The following is an 18,833-nucleotide window of genomic DNA, read 5'->3' as shown; positions in this document are numbered from 1 at the left end:
AAGCTGACTGACTGGCTCATAGAGGGAGGGCTGCAGGCCAGCTCACAGACAAACAGTCGCGGGCCGGCCGGCAGGCTCGTACAATATGAACTGAGAGCCGACTGCCTGGCACGTAGAGGGAGAACTCCGGGCCGGGTCACAGAGTAACAGGTGCGGGCAGACCAGTATAGGGCATGGTGTGGGCCGTCCACTTGTAAAGAGATATTTGGACAACCCTCATGTGGGGAGAGGGAGAGTAAAGAGGGTCTCTCCCAGAGACAGCTGCAGTATATTTCCACTGTTGGCCTGCAGAAGTACAACTGCAGGCCCGACGTCTCGCACAGCAAGAGCAGCGATCCAACCGGTCATTCACAGAGGGACAGCTGCGGGGCAGCTGGCTAACTCATAGAGGAAGACCTGCGAGCCCACTGCCTGGCTCATAGAGGGAGAGCTGGAGCCAGCTCACTGTGGATAGTAGTGAGCTGGCGAGCTGGCACATATAAGAACACCTGCGAGCCGACTGACTGGCTCTTAGAAGGAGACCTGAGGAACAGTTGCAGACCGGATCACACTGGAACATCTATAGGCACAATTGCGGACCGTCCACTTATGAAGGGATAGGTGTGGGACGGTGATGTTGGGAGAGGGAACGTGAACTAAGTATCTCGTAGAGAGACAGCTCTGGTATACTTGTAGTGTTCGCTTGCAGAGATACAACACTGACCTAGCTCGCAGACCAACAACTGCAAGCCGACCGGTAGTTTGTAGAGGGACAGTTGCGAGCCGACTGGCTGGCTCGTAGAGACAGAGCTGCATGCCGGCTCGCAAAGGAACAGCTGGGGGCCTACTAGTATAGGGAGATGTGCTTGTAAAGGGATAGGTGTGGGACGGCGATGTGGATAGAGGGAACGTGAAGGAGGTATCTTGTAGAGAGAGAGCTGCAATATATTTCCAGTGTTGGCTTACAGCGGCACAACTTATTTCTAAAACCATATAATATTTTAAACATATGTCACGTACCTTTCATATCATACAAACTTATTACAACCTTCTCTATACCTACAGATCCCACCAACAACCCAATAACAATATAAGTGCTATTTTTATACTGGATAAAGCTCTAATATTTATTTTGTATAATTTTTATAAACACTACTATTGGGTACACAAAATGGAGAATGTGAGATGACGAGAGTAAACAGAGGAGTAATTCCAAAACGTTCATGCTACAATTCATTTAATATACATTTAGTCACAGCTTTGTCTGGAATAAAAAAATTGTGGAAATATGAAAGACGCACCAGTGTACTGCACAGCTAACACCCAGCCCACTTAAAAGCCTGCTTATATTCAGCACAGAGAAGAAACACTCCCCACCAAATTCCATTCCAGAACAACACCAAAATCCAAAGTCTCCCGGTAACACACCAGTCTTCACTGATCCAATCTACCTCTCAGTATAAAAATTACAGCACAAATTGCCCACATAACGTTTCTGGTTTTTGTTCCTTCTTTGTTAAGTTAATAACACATGAATTTACTACTCTTACCCCATCTCCATTATTTCCACACTAAGCATATTTTAACGTATGTTCGTATTTAGTATGCAGATTCCAAATGTCACAAACGCATGTAAGTCTTTCCTTGTCAAACAGTACATGTAATGCACAGCTCTCATCAAGAATGAAACCAGTCATGGCACAATTTCCCTGTTGCTCCATATGTAAATACATGTAACAAACAAATTAGAACAATTCCTTGTTTTTTTCAAATTGCAAAACTTCTCTCTGTTGGTTATTTTTTAACTTTCCATATAAAAAGTTTAAAAAAAGAAATTAAGAACACATACAGATGAGACGTTGAACGTATTCTATCAACACACTTGCTAGAACATTCTACAACACCTACAGGTTAAAAGTTTATAATTTTTTCCAACCTGCTGATATTTTTTTGCAAAAGTTTCTTCAACACTAAATGCACTTGCAGGTTAAAAGATCACCATTGTTTTGAGTTCACACAGTGCCTTCTAAATGCAAACAGCAGGTGTGGTTGAACTGAGCAAATGTTATCCTAGCACATGAATTCCACATTCAAACTGCTTTTTATTATCCAATGACAAAGATGCTTTTCGACAGAGTAGTATGCACCCTACTTTTTAGTAAACAATGCTTTTATTCACCCAATCAGCATTCATTTTGTATGGGGAAAAAAAGTTGTTCCCCATCTTTATACATATCTCTTATTCCACGAACAGACTGCATGAGCTACAGACATCTATCAATAACTCCCAGCCATACCTTCGAAATTCTAGTGTGGATTGTAGGACATAAGTATGTTTTCTGGTTGAACAGGTATGCAAAACAGAGACGTATTGACTTAGACCTAGATTTACAAAATGTGGACATTAAATGGTTTGGACAAAGAGGATTAAAGTGGTACCAATTGCTGCCTTTGGTTGAAACCTGTTTGCATCTCCAACACCCTGACCATATAATTGTGCACTGCGGTGGTAACGACCTAGGCACATTGACTGGGGTAGGTTTGGAAATGCTAATGAGGGTCACCTTTCGACATTTGATGTTGCTTTTGCCTCAAACTGTCTTTGTATATCCCAATATATGCCAAAGACAGAAGTGGAAATGGTCGAACCAAGTTTGTCCTCAGATTGAAAAATCGAGGAAGAATGTCAACAAAGCTGTGTCTGCATACCTCAGAGACCATAGAACTTGAAGCTGTGCATCCGCACTTATATGTAGCTCCAACTAATAAACACAAGGGCTCTTTTTAGAGCCGCCTTATATTCCCAATATCGGTTCGCAGAGTGACAGCTGCGATCCGGCTAGCACAGGGAGACCTGTGGGCCATCGGGCAGGCTCATAGAGGGATAGCTGTGGCCTGTAGGCTCGGCTTGCACAGAGAGAGCTACGGGCCGTCGGCTCGCAAATGCATAGCACCGTGCTGGCTCGCAGAGGCAGAGCTTGAGTCTAACTCTAAAAGGGACAGCAAAGTGCCAATGGCCCTGCTAGCAGAAACACACCTATGACCATGAAGGACTGGCTCGCACATGTACAGCTAGAGACACCACGGCTCACAGACGCAGACCTGCGAGCCCACGGACTGGTACTGTTTTATGCTTTTGGGTAGTACAGTGGTGTTTGTGTACTGTACGGGATGGAACTGCGTGTACTGTTTTAGGATTTAGAGTAATGCAGTGTATTTGTGTAGTGTTTTGAGATTTGTGCTGAAAAAACTGTTTTACTGTTTAGAGTAGCGCAGTGGTGTTTATGTAGTGTAGGGGGTCGTACTGGGAGTAGTGATTTAAGGTTTAGGGTAGTACAGAGGTGTTCGAGTACTGTAAAGGGTTATGCTGGCAGTAGTCTTTTAAGATTTAAGGTACTAGAATGGTGTTTATGTACTTTAGGGTGTCGTGGTGGTGTTAGTGTGTTAGGGTTCACGGTACTGCAGTGGTGTTTGTGTAGTGCAGGAGGTCGTGCTGGAGGCACTCTTTTAGGATTTAGGGTAGTGCAGTGGTATTTGGGTAATGTAGGGGGATCGTGCTGGGGGTAGTGTTTTACAGTTCAAGAAAGTGCAGTGATGTTTCGGTAATATTTGGGTACTGTAGGAGATCATACCGACAGACCGAACCCAAAGAGCTCCAAGCCAACGGGCGACCTTTTAAAGGCATAGCCGCGACCTGGTGCTGTTGGGAGAAGCAGCGTGAAAGGGGTATCTCACGCAAACACACATGTCAGTGTTGCCTCGCAGATGTAAACTACTGACCCAATGGCTTGTTGAGGAAGAGATGCGAACAGACGGCCTGAATCACAAAATTACTGCCAACACTTACTGGTTTCATTAGTTCACAACCAATGAGCCGCAATCTCCTGCTCATAACCTGTCAGTCAATAACATGTCACAATTCTCAAATATCGATATCATACATTTCATGTTTTCCAAAAAATACTGCACAAATTTACACCATTTAAACAAAAGCATGCTTTCTGGACCATCTCCTTTCTCCCTGCCAAATTTTGTGTAATTCCGTTCAGCAATTTCACCTGTAGCTTTCTTTAAAGTTTTGTATCGAAATTGCATGGCGTAAACACGTTTTGGGACCCTCTTTTTTCTCAGTCCCTCCAACACCATTCACCCCAAAATTTTCAATATAGGAGCTAATTAAAAAAAGAATAACTGTTTGAATAATTTTGCAAACATTCACCAAACGACGACAAAGTCATGAGCACATAGAGGGCTCCAGGAGGAGGGTTGTGCAACCCCCTCCCAACATGAAGGAAACCCCGGGGCTGCACTGACCCCAGCGGGCCCCCACAACACCTGCAAGCCCACACTACATTTTTTTAAAGAAATGCCCCTGTAACCTCGCCCACCCCGGGACCTCATTAAAATAAAACGCGGGAACCTGCCGCTCCAGCGCGAATTGGCAGATTTTTTTCCAAACACTTTTCTGGGCCCTGAGGGTCCTTCTGGGACCCCCTGAGCAGGCCTAGGGGGTCAGAGGGTTTCTACCCTACTCCCCTCCCTTGTTTTATATCTTTGTTTCTCCATTTTTGGGTGACTCGCTTCTACCGAGCCACAAGATGGCTGCCAACACTTCATAGTTTGGAGTGTTGGCAGCTAATCACAGTGAAGCTCGCGCATGCGACTTAGGCTCCGCCCAGATTTTGAAACTTTTATTTTTCTAATTTCTCAGAAACTACTTAACCTATTTACACCAACTTAACAAAGGTCGCTTTCTGACCCACGCACTACCTTCGTGGCAAATTTGGGGTAAATCTGTCGAGTAGTTTCGGCTGTAGCCTTGAACAAACTTTCCTGAGGGAAAATTATTTTTTGACTCTTACTTTTTGAAATTCTCAAAAACTACTGAACGGATTTACACCATTTAAAGAAAAGGTTACTTTTTGAACCAAGCTCTACCTTTCCGTCAAATTTGGGGTAATTCGTTCAGCCGTTCGGGCTGTAGCTCGTCGCAAAATTTCCCATGGAATGTATATAGGTTATTAGATGTTTTTCTTAGTATCAGTATGAGTGTTTGTATGGTTTGGTGGAGGTATTACTTAGCACATAGATGCATGAATGACTGACTCTCTCTTTGTATGTGTTTTGAAGACAGCATATGTGCAGGACTGTATGGGTGGATGACTGTGTATATGTGTGTGTTACTGAGTAAATGAGTGTCTCACTAGTTTCTTTATCAGTAACTACATATGTTTTAATCTAGTGTATGTGAATATTGATGTATATAAGTGAGTATATCTGAGAGTAAGAGATTGTAAGAGTTCCTATTTAAATTAGTATGTGTTTATATAAGTGATTGTTTAAGAGAGTAAGTATGTGTACGTTTTCTTAGAAGTAAAGTGGAGGTGTGTGTATAGCTGTATATGCGAATAAATGGATGTTCAATAGTTTATTTGCATGTGTGAGTATGTGTGTGAGTAACTTTTGGATGACTGTCGGTGTGTAACAGGATGTATAGGTGTATCACTACATATGATGAGTGAGTATATGTATGAGTGACTATATAGAACTGTTGGTGAATCAGTGCATGTGTATATAGATGGTGGAATTACTGAATTGGTTGTTGTAACTGGTATGGGTATCTCCATTTTTTTGTAAATTTTAGTTTCTATTTTTGAATATGTGTTTCAAGGGTTACATTACACTGAAAGGAGGTCTGTCACTCTGTCAAAAGGATGGTGTCATCAGTGATGTCATGAGTGATGTCACTGACCATGTCATGAGTGATGTAATATGTGACGTCATCAGCAGTGCATTGCACGCGCAAGTTATAGTGAGTCCAACTAACTATAACGTGGGAATTTCAATGGTTTTATGCAAGTAAAATTTTCAGCTAACTATAACTGGTGTGAAACCTATGGTTTTTTCAGTCAATTTAATAGTTTTTTTTAATGCTAATTCCTAACTCTAACTGATGTGAAACCTATGGTTTTTTCAGTGAATTTAAATGTTTTTTAATAGCAAATCTCTATAGGTATGAAAAGTAATATTTTTTATAACGAATTTTATATTGTGTAAATATGTAATTTTTTATTTGTTATTTTATTTTTTGCCCCGGGGCGCTCCCGGGGCGCGTACCGGTGAACGTACCAGTAAGCGCAATGTTACGGCGCGCCCCGGGGCGCGTACCGGGGAGCGTCCCGTTAGCGCTATTCCCACGAACGAAAACAACATCGTGACGTTTCGCGTAGTCCCGTGATGCGTCATATGACGCATTGCGTAAGTGCACCCGGAAGCACCCGATCGCATACGATCGCGCGACGTCTCGACTCGCTTACGCGACGCGCCCTGGGGCGCGTAGCGTAAGGGCGTCGGGTCATGTGATCTGAAAATAACACTTTTCATTGGTGCAGATCAGTTTTGGTTTCCAAATGATGAAAGCCTGGATCATGTGACTTGAAAATAACCCTTTTCATTGGTCCAGAACAGTTTTGTTTTCCAAATGATGAAAGCCCCCACCTTTTTTCCTTATTCTGACTTTGTCCTTTGACTGAGGAAGACCTGTTTCGAGTTCTATCTCTACTCTTTACTAGTAGAAAATGGCTACAGTAGCAGCAGCAGCAGCTGGAGCATCTGCCCCACCACCATCTAAAAGACCACCAGAAGATTACATTGGTGGTCAAGAGGAAGAGGAGGAGGATGATGAAGAGGAGGCACAGACAAGGGAGTTCCTGCCTGAAGATAAACAGCCCTACAAACCCAAAGAGCACTTTATAAGGGAGTTCTACAAACTCCCAAGGGGTTTTAAAAAAGTAAACGCTGCAAAAGTGACTTGTTTAATTTGTGGTGCTGAGCTATCCAGGGGGAACCCTAACAAAAAGTATTCCTTCTGGAATCATACCATGATTCGTCACATGATGCGTTGGCATCCAAACAATTATTCTAATGCAGAGTTAAGGGACCTCTGCAGTAAGCTACCCCCATCAACGTCTAGACGCTCAACATCAAAACAACCCACTCCATCGGGTCCAGGGGCAAGAGACACATTGGCTACTATTCAACCTAAGTTTGCCAATTACAAAATCATGTGCAAATATTGTAACAAGACACTTTGCTATGGTGAGCAAAGCATCAAACTTATCATGGTTGCTGGTGATAACCATGAGTGTTAAAAAAAAACCTAATTTTTCATGATTTTTTTTATGCTCCAGTTGAGCCATTTACAATTCCCTGTTTTTTGTTTCTCCCCATAAAAAATACCAAAAAAATATAAAAGTGTTCAGAAAAGCCAAAAAAAAGTACAAAATGTTCATAAAAACATAAAAAAATATAAAACAACAAAAAGAAGAAAAAAAACATTTCTTTTTAGAACTACCTTCACTTTATAAAAATAAACCTATATTTTTTAAGAATCTGTGTCAATCTTTTTACTGCAGGGTACGCGTACCGGTACATGCACCGGGGCGCACACCGGGGAGCGCACCCAAATTTTTTTTTTTTAAATTAATGAAGGAGTTACCATGAGGGAAGAACACAAAGAGAGTAATGTTAACAGAAAGAGAGCTAGAGGGAGAAACACAGAGGGATTGTTTATTACATAGTAAAAAACAGAGAAGGTGTAATAGGGTGAAAGTGAGAAAAGTAAAATGACTAAAGGAGCGAAAGAAGGGAAGAGAGAGGAAGAAGACTAAAGTAGAGATAGTGGGAGAATGTGAGTGGGTGTTGAAAGAAAAAGAAAGGACAGAAAAAAATTAAGAATGAAGGGTAGTGGCGTAACTGGGATAAATGAAGAACGGTGAGGGAGGGTAAGAAAAGACCAGTTAGTATAAGTAAAGAGGGGTGAAAGAGGGTGAAAAATTGAATTAGGATAAGACATGGGGAGTGACAAAGAGAAAGGACAAAGAGAGTAAAGGAAACAGTGCCTGAATGGGTTTGAGTGAAATAGCAAAGAAAGATAAGTAATGCAGTGTGTGTGACTTATAGGGAGTCAGTGGGTGTAGGTCGGGGTGTGGGTGTGTAAGGTGTGTCTGTGGGTGTGGCTGTGTGGGGTGTTTTCGTGTGCATGAAGGTGAGGGTGTGTGAAGTATGTGTGAGCAGTGTATGGGTGTGGGGTGTATATGTGTGCGATGTATGTGTGTGTATGGAATGTGTGTGTGTATGTGAAGAGTGTGTGGGGGGGATTTTTTAAGTGAAGGGATGAAGGGAGAGAGAATAATATACAACGATTGAGGGAAATGGAGTGAGGAAGTTAGTAAACAGACACACTAAGAGAAAAACTGAGTGAGGTGGAGTACAATGAGTGAGAAAAGGAAATAAATAAGGGAGCAAAAAAAGGAAAGAGAGGAGAAGACGACTAAAACAGTGGTACTGAGAGAAAATAATTTGGTCATGAAAGTAAAGAGAAGGACATTGCAAGAAAGGAAATGAGGGATAGTAATGGAACCAAAGTAAAAGAAATGGGATGAAGAACGATGAGAGAGGAGCAGTGAAGTTGTTGTAAAAGAAATGATAGAAGGTAGATAAACACAAGTGAACATAACACAAGGAGAGTGAGGAAAGGACATAGAGGTAGTGAACGAAAAATAGAGAGAAGAGGTCAAAAGAAAGGAGCAAACAAAGATAAGCGAGGGAAAGTGGGTGAGTTATAGTGATAGAGTGCGACAATACTGCTCAGTGAGTAAAGAGGAATTACTAAAAGAGCAAAGGAGGAAAAGACGGAAAAGGGAAGGAAAGCAGAGAGACTGAAAGCTGAAAAGTGGTGCAAGGGAGAGAAGGGATGCAGACAGTTGAAATGAGAATGAGGGGTTGTGAAAGAAGTGGAGTAAACAAATGGGTGTGAAACAGAGTGAGAGAAAGGCAGTGTGAGTGAGTTAAGAGAGCTGAAAGAGAGAGGAAAAAGGAAAGTGAGTGTCAGAGAATGGGAATACAATTTAATTTACACAATCCAAAGTATGGAATAACTTGTATAACATGTTACCTAGTTTATTTTTGCTGTTCTCAGAATATATTGAATTTCACTTAAAACAGTGAGTTCAAATTACTCATCATATGACAGCGGGAAAAAAAACACAATCTAAAAGATTGTGTTTTAAAAAAAACCTTAGATACTGATTTATGACAAATGTACACTAATCTTTGATTGACTTACTTTTCCTTGAGGCCAAATAGTATATCATGGAGGTCCTTTTCCCGTTGCAAAGTACTCTGCTGTTCACTAAAAAATCCATTTCATCGACTTTCTAGAAGGAAAGCTCCAAGAATATCTTAAATATTTTCATTATTTTCATATACTCCTTTTTTTCAGTCATGACTCTTTACTCATTCCTGTACCTTTCCTTTTGGCCAAATAATGTCAGATGTATGAGTATATTTTCAAATTAATTCTAAGAAACTCTGAAATTACCTTTTTTCCGACGTTCTGAAAGAAAGGCTCTACAACATTTTCACAATATTTAAGTATTTGTAAAACCATCTGTGACTCACTCATGTTCATCATTTTGTATAATACTAATATCACTTACTATGAGACCCACTTACAGTACCTATATGACAAGTCAATTTTTTATACTACCTGGATCACTTTTACTCAGAATATATTTTTAAACAGCAAAATAACCTTTATTAACTGCTCCGGTCTTCATAGGCCAATTACCTTTACCTAAATTTTGGTTGTAAAAACACTAGGTATGAATTTTTAAAGCCAAAAGGCAAACGTTGTTTGAAAGTCAAATGAGTGTCGTTACAGTGGGTCCAACCTTTACAACTTTTTAAATAGCATGTGTAATGCCCTGATGTTGTAGAAGGACCGTCATGAAAAAAATAGCTACAGTTGCAAAGGTTCTTCCTGATATTGATAACTGTGAAGCCACAAAATTTTTAATAGAAGTTGTCAATTTAGTTCCATCAGGTCTACATCGTCGGAACATTAAAATGACATACTGACCATAATTCTGTAGAAATAATGTGGACAGCATTGTAGACTTACATTGGGTACACACCATATTGTGATCCGCTGCTTTAACTAGATTATTAAAAGGCACTGATTTGCAGTCTGGTAAAGTCAAATATATAAATCTTTCAGTGTCTATTCTAGTAGTACTTGATAAACTACAGTTGTCGCAGTCATGCTGCCATTGATAAGAAAGGGTAAAAAGATTTTTTATATCTACACCTTCATCTTCCAATACATCAAACATATACATTAAAAATTCCTGACAATCCTGCTGAATATTCTGTGAAAATAGATTTTGACCAGAACATATGTCTAGAAGATTTTGAATTTCTGAAACACTTTCTATTTTTTCTCTATCACTGGTACATTTCTCAAACACGGAATTCAACAAACAACAGAATCTTTGATCACGATTTTCAATAATCTGTTCTTGTATATTTTGAAGAAAAAAAACAACATTAACCACTACATTAGCATAGCAGTTGACACCAGAACTGTTTTCAAACTGAAATCCAACATCTTCAACAGAATCCTTTTTTCGTCTGCTTACAATTACAGTTTCATCTACTTTTTGTCTTTTTGCTACTACCTCACTGCAATTACTCTCATTTCTTCTTTTTCGGCCTATCACACGTTTTTCAATCAGAGGATATTGAGGCAAATGTGGAGCATACTCTCTTCTTAACCTATTGTATTCTTTAACACAATGTAGATCTGCACAAATCTTTGTTTCATCACACTCAATCAAGTACAATCCTGATAAAGTTCTGACTCGTGATAATGCCACATATGCCATACCCTCTTTAAACACAGAACTTCCAATGTTCACCAAAGCGCTATCTACACTTAAACCTTGAGATTTATGAATTTTCACCGCATATGCCAAACAAATAGGAAACTGTTTTCGGCGAACATATGTCTTTCACAAGCAAAAATCTAGCTGAACAACGACAAATTTGTTCTATTTCATCAATGCCATCAAATTTAATTTTTAAAATTTCAATTCCATCTCTATTTTTGTAATTCACAAAACCAACAACATGACCCATTGCTCCATGTACCAGACCTCTTTCAACATTTAAATTCCTTCTCAAAATGATACGACAATTTAAACACACATTCAGAGTCTTTTCAAAACCAGCAGTTTTAGATATAGTCTTCTCTAATGAATCCAATTTTGATTTCAAATTTTCAGACAAAATAATTGTTGCTCCCATATGCTCTATTTTATCTGTCGCTTCCAGTTTCACTATCTCTTCATTTTCTAACTTTAACATTTTGTTGTGGAACATGGAACATTCTTTCAGAGTTGGCATCAAACATATGCCAGATTTCTTCTCGTTAATTTTCTTAAAAATATTCTTTGGAAGAATGTTTTCATTTGGGTACAAATTTAAAATTAATCGTCAATGTAAAGCTTCTTTCCCTTGCTGACTTACTTTTCCGATTCTTACATCTTGTAGAATATTTTTATAATCTTCATCCTTTGCCTGCCTCATATTTTGAAGCAGTTCTGCATATTTGAAGTTTAACCATATATTAACGTTTCCAATGCTTCCTAGGCACTTCCTGGTATCTTCATGCGTGAGCATTTTGAACACAGGTTGTCCTTTCACTGGAGTCAACTGCAGTAGATCTCCAAAAACAATAATATGTTTTCCTCCAAATAAGACATCATAGTCTGTTCTAAGAATTTCTTGCATTCTCAAATGCACAAAAGCAAGCATTATATTTGACACCATGCTTACTTCATCAAGGATAAGAAGTTTAATTTTCTTCAGGACTCTCGAAACTTCGGAACACGCATCTCCAGATAGCTTGTGATATTGCAATTTTTTATCATGCACCACTGGCAGCATCAGTAAACGATGTAAAGTAATCCCTTTAATGTTATGTGCAGCCAGCCCAGTTGGAGCGGTAACGACACAAGATAGCAGTGATTCATTCCTTTTATGCAGATAAGTTGCAATTGCTTCAATCAGAAAACTTTTTCCCGTTCCCGCTTCTCCACTTACGTACAGTTGTACTGGTTTAAATGATGTACATGAGCACTCTTTTTTCTCATGACTGAATCCATGTTCAATCTGATCTGTGACTTCGTCATATATCTGTTTCTGCTCAAGGTTTAGATATTTCACCAAATCTTCTAAGTTAACTACATCATCTTGAGCTTGTTCCATAGCTCTTTCCACCTCATCCATGGCAGTGGCAGCTTCATTTTGAATAATTGGTCCTCCAAGTGGATCCTGACTCAATGAAGGAGAACTCTGACTGTCTTGAGAACTGTCTCTAGCAATCCCTGCAGCAATTGTGGCTTCTTGCTCTATTTCTTCGTTCAACATTTGCAGATAATTTGGAAAAACAGGACATTCTATGGTATCCTTGGTTGAATTAAAAGAATCTTCGTAACAGAGTAAATCTCCAAGTAGTTCCTCTTCTGTACGCCATGGCTTAAAGAGTTGCAAAAGAGCTAAATAGTAAAATTCCCTTTTCTCTTGATTTTCGCAACTCAATTTTCGATGATTAATCAAATGGCCTTTTTTCTGTCTCACTAGACATCCTTCACACCCAATGATAGCATATATTGCATTGTTAATATCTTCTCTGATGGTTCCCTTATAAATATAGTTTTGCAGAACTTCATACAAACAACTGTTCTCAAGATGACTACTTCTATGTGGATAGTATGTATCCAACATGTTTGTCTTCAAAATATCTGTACTTTCTGGTTCTTTCTCCGCCAAATACTCTATTTCTTGTACAGATTTCAAAACTCGATTTCGTGTTGCAGCAAGACCTAGACTCACCCAAATGATGGTTCTAGATTTGGCATAGAGACTTGCTGATGACAATCGATCAGAACATTCATATGCTCCAATTTCTCGATGCGACAACATCTTCAGACTGTAACTGTATAATTTCTTGCTTAGACTCTTTTCATGTGAAATGTCCTCCCACATTTCCTTCAGTTCTGTCTTTTCTTTTTTTGTGATGTAAGACGTCACATATCGAGCCACAGCAATAGAGTTGTCAGCAACGAATTGAATATCCATGTTAGCATTCCACATGGACAAAATCACTGGGTTGTAGTCGTTGATGTACTTGGACTCTTCGTTTCTTTTTAAATTGTATGTATTTTTTGGTGATTTCCTCGTCACAGTATTTCGCAGAGAAGACATCAAATTATTTACTCTTCCTTTAGAAATCACTGGTCGTGGAAACCCGAAACGACATTTTGTGTAGAACTTGTCCTTGTTTCTGAATTTTCGACGACAGTACTTTCCACAACGATGGGATTGAAAGCGTAACACTTGTTGCCTTAAACTGTTTTCTTCGGTAGTTTTCGGAACAGCACATGTTGAATACTCTTCAATGAAGCTCATCACTGTCTCATCCGAATCTGTTCCACATTTGGGTGCATTTTTAATCCACAACAACATATGTATGTGAGGAGCACCTCTCGCTTGATACTCCTTTCTCCAAAAGAAATCCAAAACCTCTCCAAGGGGAGGATTTTTTTTGTTGGTAATAAAAGACATCATAGCTTCAAATCTATGATTGAAATATCTGCATACATTCACTGGATCCAAAGAACACAGTTCTCCAGGTGTTTTGAATTCTATATTTTGTATATTTGCATTTGCCTCTCGTAGAAATTGAAGTAAGTCGTCCCATGCATACTCGGCACAGCTAAGAGTGAGGAACCATGTAGGAGTTCCTAAGTTTCTTAGCATACATTTCAATTCCCCATGACGACGGTACCAATACTCGTTTGTACCACGCTGACATGCCATGAGATTGATTAAATGAGATTTCAAAATATTATCTTGCAGATTCACTTTCTCCATAAAGTCCCTCGCCGAAACATTTTGCAGATGTGCTCCACTTTTCAGTATATGGTTTACTGCATAATAAAGCCCAGACAAGTCACTTTCATACAGTAAATGAAACAAATAGGGAATGCATTGACCAAACCTTGGATCTTCAACATATAATCTTACAGTTCGATATTCAGATGCAGGAATTTGAAGTGGTCGATCGTCTTATCGTCCACCTCGACCTGTTGGAAATACCTGTGGAAAACAACGAGCTTCCAAACTTTCTTCCCATACACTAATGGGACTTCCTTTTGCTGCTTTCATTTGAAACAATTCAATTGCATTCCAATTACTTCTTTGGAATGCAAAGGAAGAACAGTATAATGTTCATATATTTCTTCACTTCTAGACACATCAACTTTTTCAATTTGGCCGCCTGAACAATCACTGTCTTCATCTGCAGCTGTTTCCTCTGCTGCAACACATACATCTTTGTAATACTCATTGTTTTTGACTGAATACAACGTTGCCTTTTTGACTTTCCTAACATCCACTAAATCTTGCCAGATTTTTTTACTCTTTGTCGGAACCCCATTAACTAGAATAACTAAAGGTTCCTCTTCTACTTTTTCTATACCAATTGTATCAATATTTTTTTTTAAATCAAGAGGCAAATAAACAACTCTTCCCTTTAATCCTCTCTGCAAATCTGTAGGAGGCAATTTCCCTATCTTAGGCTCCATGCGAACAATTGCCTGAAAAGGATGGACACATTGAATCAAAATAGACTCATATGTATTTAAATCCATCAATTCACGGGGAATGTCTACCAACTCCAGATTATTATGAACACCTCTAGCAGGCATTCTGTTTTGATTTAATTTATCATAACAATATTTACAAATACGCTGATCAGAACTCAAATCAAAACAATTCTCCACCCACAAATAAGTTGCAAAATCCTTCCACTCATAATTATTCATCTTTTCACTTTTTACGTATAAATCAACTAATCTAGTTTGATGCTAATAATGAGTTCGTCGACAACACACACAAATAAAATTCGGCCTTTCACTTGATTTCACCTTAAACCTGGTAATTTCCTGCTCAAACTTTTCTGTACTTGAAATCTGTACATTGTCTTCCACATTACCTTGAATTGCTGTGTCAATTTCTACACTGTCCTCTTTTTCACCAAAATAACAAATCTCAATTTCTTCACAAATCTTCTTCACATCTAATTCAGTTCCATGCAAAAGAGCACTGTTTAATTGTTTAAGCTTAAGTGCTGGACTTTTTGCATAATACAACATTCTCACTAATTTCCTCATTTTGGTATGATGCACTGCTAACATCCTAAAATGATGAAAAACACTCTGACAGACATTTCTAGAAAGACAAGCCAGTGAATGCCCTTGCAAACCTGTGTTTTCTCTCACTCTGCATGGATCTAAGTCTTGCAACAACTTCACTTTCTGCTTCAGACTTTTCTTACTATATGTACGTAAGAAATTACAAAACAAATCAATTGATTCCTGTCGCACACTACAAATACGACTACACTTCCAAGTGTACACTGGACCCTTAGTACGTCTCCCTAAAACTTCATCAGTTAACACCTCTTCTGGTTCTCTAGGCACAAGTTTCTCGTTTTCAATCGGACAACCGTCTTTCACTTCATACGCTCGACCACTGGTGTCAACTGCATGCACTAAATCATTCTCCTGGAAGTAACTCTCCTCATTAAAAAATGGCTCACAACTTGAACTGTGCATCCATTCTCCTGAAAAAACTTTACAAAAATTAGTCCGATTAATTACTCTTTTCCATCTACTGTTTGATTTGAAAACATCAATTGTCTTGTTAAGTGTCCTAATTCTATTGATTATTAAAATAAATAATTTTTTCTTAACTTCAAAAGCCTGATCAACAATCTTCTCTACACTTTTCTTTTTCTTATAATAAGCAGCTCTCTGTTTTCCTTTCCTAATGTTTTTTAACAAATTTAAAACCACCCTATTGCGAAACATTCGTTTACGAATGTCTCTAAACTGATTCTGCCTTCTATTCCGATACATATTATTCTCTCCTGCTCCAGTACTAACATTTTTTTAGGGCCTCTCCTTCCTTTTCAAACTTACTCTCTCCTTCTCTTTTTCTACATGCTGTCCAACATTTTTTTTTGTTCTACATATGTTCCGTAAGAAACACTTAGTTATCTTACCAGGAGCTTCTTTCCTGTTTTTTGAAGTCTTTCTTGTGTAGGACTGCTGTAATTCCGATGCTGTTTTTGTTTGTAACCGTATTTCCTTTTTCCTTCTTCTTTGCCTTGAGGGCATCTTTCCTTACTCTTAAAATCCTGATTTCAATCTGTGTTAAAAAAAATAGCACATTATAGACCACTATTATCAAACAACAAAGCAATGGCAAAAAGCAAACGGTCTATTCAGGGTTACAGATCAAGTGAGGATTCTCCAAGGATGCAGAAGAGGTGAGACCTGTATTGAAGAGTGTAGTGGAAGAGAGGTATGTCCACAGGTACAAAGAAAGTGAGACCCGTGTCTAAGAGTGCAGTAGGAGATAAGCTTCATGAAGTCTAGTCCACTGCACTCTTACACACAGGTTTCACCGCCTATGTTCTCCAGGAAAGGCCTCTCTCCCACTACAGTCTTAAACTCAGGCCTCACCTCATCTGTCCCTCTGGACAAACCTCACCTCATCTACACAATCTACTTCCTAATCTAAGGTAACACAGGTGACATTATTGTGAAAAGATTAAATATATGTATTTAATCATGCAGACACTACTTATTCCTTCTCAAAAAACTAAAAGTCATTTTTTTCACCAAAATCGTGTTTTAAATAACATTTTAGACACACAGTGCAGGTCCTATGTACAAGCATTCAGTGTCCATGACTAGAGTGGAGAGGACTAACCTCCTCTCACCCTTGGACAAGCCTTACCTCATCTCTGTCCTCTGAACAGGCCTCAATGTATTGAGTATAATTGATAGTAAATAGGTGCATATGAGGTGACGCATGTCCAAGGGTGTAAATAAGCTGAGGCCTGTCTAAGCATGCCAATTAGTTGAAGTCTATTCAGGGTTGCAGATGAGGTAAGGATTGTCTAGGGGTGCAGAAGAGGTATGGCCTCTATTAAAGAGTGTAGTAGAAGAGAGGTCTGTCCACGGGTGCAAAGAACTTGAGACCTGTGTCTAAGAGTGCAGTGGGGGATAGGCTTCATGAAGCCTAGTCCACTGCACTCTTAGACACAGGTCTCAACATTTACGCTCTCCAACAAAAGCCTCTCTCCCACTACAGTCTTGAACACAAGCCTCACCTCCTCTGTCCCTCTGGACATGCCTCACCTCATCTGTACAATCTACTTCCTAATCTGAGGTAACACAGGTGACATAATTGTGAAAAGGTCAAATTTTTTTATGTAATCATGCACACACTATTTATTCTTTCTCAACAATGTAAAAGACATTAATTTACACCAAAAATGTTTCAGTAGTGCAATGAAAAGCTTATACATATGACCTTTTCTCTTTTTTTCAATTTTTATTCTAAAAAAAGATTATGAGGCCTAAGCAGGATTGCAGATGTGATTAAGCCTGTCCAGGTGAGCACAAAGGGTGAGGCTTGTGTCCAAGAGTGCAGTGGACAGGACTAAACTGGAGTAGTGTGCAAAAAAAAGATGAGCCTCATTTATGAAGCCGTGCATCAATTTTCCACTGCTGATGCGTCACTTTTTGTGACGCATCGGCGGCATAAAACATGTGCCTTGTTGCGCCTTATTTAAAAAGTGATGTATGTAGGTAGATGCGGCACTTTTTAAACCTCTGCACCACATTATACCTCTGTCAGTTGTAATGTACACAGAGGGGTCATTTCTCTGCAGAAAGCCTCGTAATAGTGACGCAGTGAAATCTATGAGATTTCACTGCGTCACTTTTAGGACACTTTTACGTCCAAATCTTGCGCCTGCCTTACTGCAGATATAAGACTGAGGCAAACACTTTCACATGCAGCTTTCCCCATGTGAAAGGATGTATTGCTGGAGTACAATCATTCCATTTCAGTACTGAAAACTCACTATTTTACTAAATACATTTCCTCTCTCTTGCAAACAATCCTACCAAGCATTACCAAAAAAATAACACAAACCAACAGCAAAGAAGCTCAGTGTGCTTCCTAATCTGAGGTAACACAGGTGACATGATTGTGAAAGCTTCAAATTTTTTTATGTAATCATGCACACAGTATTCATTCTTTCTCAAAAATGTAGAAGCCATTGATTTGTACCAAAATCGATTTTTCAATAACATTTTAGAAACACAGTGCAGGTCCTATGTACAATCATTCCATTTCAGTACTGAAAAGTCACTATTTTACAAAATACATTTCCTATCTCTTGCAAACATTCCTACCAAGCATTACCCAAAAAATGAAACAAACCAACAGCAAACAAACTCAGTCTGCTTCCCAATCTGAGGTAAAACAGGTAACATGTTTGTAAAAGATTCAAATATTTTTATATAATTATGCACACACTATTTATTCCTTCTTAAAAATGTTAAAGCCATCGATTTGCACTAAAATCGTTTTTCAATTACCATTTTAGGAACAGAACACAGGTCCTATGTACAAGCATTCATTTTCACTACTGAAAGCCATTAATTTGCCCTAAAATCGTTTTTTATTTAATATTTTATGAACAGAGCACAGATCCTATTTACAAGCATTCATTTTCACTACTAAAACCCATTGTTTTGCACTAAAATCGTTTTTCAATTAACATTTTAGAAACACTGCACAGTAACACAAACAGCAAAGAAAATCAATGTGCTTCTTAATCTTAACTCTCTATCTAAATGAATCATAACTCACCTTTACAAATGCTTTAGGAGATTCAGAACAGTGTCAGATACACACACCAATATTTCTTTAGCAGAGCAAAAGGTATGTTCTCCAGGCACTGCAACCATTAATGGCACAGAAAACCTCTAATTCTACACACATATTCCTCATGGTAACCAATCAAAACTCTTCCCTCTCTATTTTCAAATCAACACCCTTCCCCCCCCTCAGCCCTTTCTACC

Source organism: Lissotriton helveticus, chromosome 8, assembly GCF_964261635.1.
Source record: "Lissotriton helveticus chromosome 8, aLisHel1.1, whole genome shotgun sequence".
NCBI lineage: Eukaryota > Metazoa > Chordata > Amphibia > Caudata > Salamandridae > Lissotriton > Lissotriton helveticus.
The sequence above is the reverse complement of the archived record's forward strand: the minus strand, read 5'-3'. Positions refer to the sequence as shown.